Source organism: Tubulanus polymorphus, chromosome 11, assembly GCF_964204645.1.
Source record: "Tubulanus polymorphus chromosome 11, tnTubPoly1.2, whole genome shotgun sequence".
In the NCBI taxonomy this organism is placed as follows: domain Eukaryota; kingdom Metazoa; phylum Nemertea; class Palaeonemertea; order Tubulaniformes; family Tubulanidae; genus Tubulanus; species Tubulanus polymorphus.
The window spans coordinates 2,128,987-2,133,315 of NC_134035.1; the positions used below are offsets into that span (position 1 = coordinate 2,128,987).

Here is a 4,329-nt window from a genome sequence, read left to right on the forward strand (position 1 = left end):
AATGGATAAATATGAGTTCCCCTGCAGATTGGCTAGTACGTCCCTATAGCGTAGTGGGTAGGGTGCTGGACTGCTAGACCGGTGGTTGGTGGTTCAAATCCCATAATAATGTTTTATTAAATAAAATGTTGAATTTTGATTTTGTTCGTTTCAATAAAATGTTGAATTTTACTTTTGCAAACAAGCTGTAACAAATTCCTACTTTGAATTTGGAATAAATCCTTTGCGTTTGTCCTTTCCTTTTTGACTTTTCCTTGAACGTGAGAAGTTGTAAGAGAGTCCTTTCCGGGAAGTTGAGAGAGGGAAGAGTCCTTTCCGGGGCAAAGTGCCCGAGACAAAGAGATTTTATTAAAGAGAGCATTTTATATATAGACGTTTATTTATTTGCGTTACTTTTTATAACATGCGGCAAAACGAAATAATGACGAGTAGAGTCTGCGTCTCGAGGTTTGGAGATGGTTCTGAAGTCGGAGTAGAGTCTGCGTCTCGAGGTTTGAAGATGGTTCTGTAGTCGGAGTAGAGTCTGCGTCTCGAGGTTTGAGGATGGTACTGTAGTCGGAGTAGAGTCTGCGTCTCGAGGTTTGAGGATGGTACTGTAGTCGGAGTAGAGTCTGCTTCTCGAGGTTTGAAGATGGTTCTGTAGTCGGGGTAGAGTCTGCGTCTCGAGGTTTGAAGATGTTGCCGTCACTCAAATATTGCCAGCTGAAAAACAAATCGGATAATCGTCAAGCTAATGAAGATGCAAAATGTACGGATGGGTATAGTTTAATATAATTACCTTATCTTAATGTAAAGATACCGAAACAGCAAAATGTGAGTTGATGCGGTTCCCAATGCAGCAGCAGCAGCAGCAGCAGACTAGTTCAGGACGTTGCGACAAACGAATTGTGTGTACATGTAGTTGTCAGTAGTAGCGAACTGGTTTCGGTTTAACCCTAAAAAGACACAATATTCATAATGTATGAATGTGCGCGAAATAGAACATCGGAAATCAGCGACAACAGCAACTCGTCTTCATCAGCAAATTAGCCGTCATCTGTTTGTAGTTGAAATCCGACATCAACAGCAGCAGCAACACCAGTAACAGCAGCAGCAGTATCGGGATCTCCTCCGCGATCATCTGCATCATCAGCCGCCAGTTTCATCTTGCGTTCTCAATCGCTAGGCGTCACAAATTCCTTCACGTTCCAGTCTCTCCTAACATCATCAGCCGCTTATTAGTTGGTTGTTCGCTTGAAGCCACACTTTCTTCACGCCTTGTTGCAGAGCTCTTATGGGTTGACCTTCATCGCTGGACATCAGTTCTCGGACTGGCAGCGGGCGGCTCGAACCGCGCTTCTAATACCTACGTCAACCAATCAGCGACGGTGCATCATCGATGCGACCGGATTGGATCAATCAGAAAGCTCGATCGCGCATTCCTGTGACAGACCCGAGTCCGTGACGCTAATCCGCAAGAACCATTCAATTCGTGCCAAACATTTTCAATGGGGCCTACAGGTCATCGAGTTTAATTCGACTATTCATAGAGGCACATATTGTTAAAGATAGAAATATCGAATGCTACGATTTTAGCCTAAAATTGTATGCTGAAATTTTATCTAATAGTTTAGATAAACTCCAACAAACTTTAGTGTAGATTTCCCTTCTATTTAAGTCTGGTTTTGAACTGTAATACCGGCTCAATTTTACTTTTTTCGAGTTTTGCTTTAGGATATTGAAATTTACTTAAGGGTTTGTGCAGTGACGCGGCACTATTGTGTAGTAGAGCGTATGGCAGGTCTCCAGAGAGTGATTCTCTATTGGATAGAGTCGTTTTGAAGCCGAATTTATTCACAAGTTCACCAGACATCGCCGCGTACACATCTTCTTTAACTGAAATCTGGTGAAAAATTATGGAAGTTTTATCATCAGTTGAGAATGAACTGTGATTGATCACCGCGCGCTGCTTGTACCGAATAGTCGCTTGGATTTCTTCAGTTCGAGGAATTAAATAAATATAAAATGACCCAAACCCTCACCACTCAACTTAAAATAACAAACTAATATTGTAAAAAAGTCGAAGCCCCTGGTGGAATTACTCCGCTGCCGGGACCGGTATTGTGGGATAAATAAATAATTCAGCCAGAAACGACTGAATTAAACATAATTTACCCCACACCAGTTATTTTGTAGGACTCACGCATTAGCAACCTCATTCCAGGGAGGACAGTACTCTCGACTCGCCCGCTTACCGGAGATCACTTGCCACATCCTGGCCCGCCTCCTCCGAGACTCGAACCTGGGCCACAGCGGTGACACGCTAGTCGCCGACCGACTAAGCCATCCGGTCCGCCCGATTGTGACAGGAAAACATTCGAACATATTCCACGGCCATTCACATTCGGAAAAAAGACCATGACGTCACAATGGTCAACGCCGTGACGATGTCGACTCAGACTGAAATCGCCCGTTTCTGACCAAACTTGCAGCTCCAGAGTCTATATCTTGAATCTCTACAAATATATACTGATCGTTGCAGCATATTAGTCCTAGATACGACGGGTGGTTTTTGAATTTGAGAGTTCTAAATAGCGTATTTCCGTTTCAAAAATCCAATATCCTAAATCCCCACAAAACTCTACGTGCGTCTCGTATGACAGCCGATCTGACTCATGTACAGAATATATATATAGACTAATCACGTCCCGGTCACGGCCATGGTTCCAGTTAAGTCGTGCGCGACACATTTTGTTCAAATACGTATGCAACTTGCGCCTCTTAACCCTTAAAAAACTTCGATTATAGTTAAGGAATGATTATTTTACTTTTAATATCACTATCATCAACGGCCAAAACCATTCCTTGGCCATTCATTGTCGAACGAAAGTTGGGCTCGGCTGATAATGGTTTTCGCCCCACATACCCAAACTAACTTTTGAAATAATCAAACCTTTAGAAAGAGGGTCATCCCGGTACAGGTATGCCAGTACATCCGAGCCGAATATAGAAGGAAATCCCCCACCAGTTTGGTACTCTTTCTCCAGGCGAAAAAGTCCAGAAAATCCCTTGTTTTATCATCAATCTGTCTCTCAGGCCAATGGATTTGGGGTCCCTCTTCATTACAATTATGGTCTGATGCCTGACTGGATAAATGGATGACTGGTGACCGAATGACCGAGCGACTGATTGATGAGATATTCTTAACAATACAATCTAGGAAATGCAGAAATCACAGAGGACCCTTAAGGCGGGGATCTGAGACATAGACCTCTGGACCCCGTCAATAACTGTGCAAAATGAATGAAGCGTATTCGAAGGAGAAAAGGTGGCACCAGACTGAATTATACGTATTACTTATTCAGTAATCCAATACGCACTAAGCCTCAGAAATGGTGATCGATGGTGGTTTTAATTCCGGGAAGCAGTATTTTCCTATGGGGGCAGGAGAAATTCTCCGCTTCATTCTCCGGAGTAAATGGATAGATGATTGATATCGTAGCCAGGCCTGTAATGTGGCCGATTTTATAGGCAGTTTGCTTTCCCTATAGATAAAAGTTTCCTTAAAATGTGGACTTTTAAGTGGACCTTTTTGAAAAGGCGCTCGAAGGTAAAAACGGAGCCTAGTGACAACGGCATTATGTGTTCGCAATGCAAGGCTCCCTACGGAGTCCAACGCTAGTCCTAGGTATCTGTAGCACTATAAGATCGGGTAGGACATACGACAAGCCTAGGATTTTATTCATTTCCAGCAAATTCATTTTTCAGAGCGAACCGTTTTGGGATTTCCGGCGGTTTGTCGTAAACCACCTGAACTATACCCCCCCCCCCCACTCCGCTGCAGGCCCGGTTGTTCGGAAGTTACTACTCCCCAGTCACTACACAGATTATAGGCTAGAGATAAAATGTTAATACCAGTCTATGAGTGTCACTGGTCAGTATATAGCCGCAGTGTATAGATTTTAAAAAAGAGCAAAAAACAACCCTCTAAATTTGGGAAACTTTTATATTTATTTAATTCCTCGAACTGAAGAAATCCGAGCGACTATTCGGTGCAAGCAGCGTCGGATAACCTCATGTCGATCTTAATCAGCATTTCAACAACTGAATGAACTTTTCTCTAAATTGCTTGTTCACAATTATATAAAGAATAAGATTTATACAAGAATTGATGATCGATGTAACCAGATAGAATGTTAATACGTTTAAACCGCGCCCGAGGACGTAGCGTCCACCGATTTTACCGAGCAAACCTGGAAATTCTAAAATCGTGAAAATGATACTCATTGTAAGCACCATTTTCGTGGCTTTTGCCATGCCCTTTTGCGGTTTCGGATCGCTAGTTGTGGC

At 42.9% G+C, this 4,329-nt stretch overlaps 1 long non-coding RNA gene across 1 annotated transcript; it reads right to left on the bottom strand.

Annotated features, from left to right (window-relative positions):
• Positions 1-360: 360 nt before the first annotated feature.
• LOC141912836 (uncharacterized) lies at positions 361-1,302 on the bottom strand. Its single transcript, XR_012620203.1, has 2 exons — positions 779-1,302; positions 361-702 (listed from the first exon to the last, which is right to left on the bottom strand). It is a non-coding gene; the product is annotated as an uncharacterized LOC141912836 (long non-coding RNA).
• Between the last annotated feature and the right edge of the window lie 3,027 nt (positions 1,303-4,329).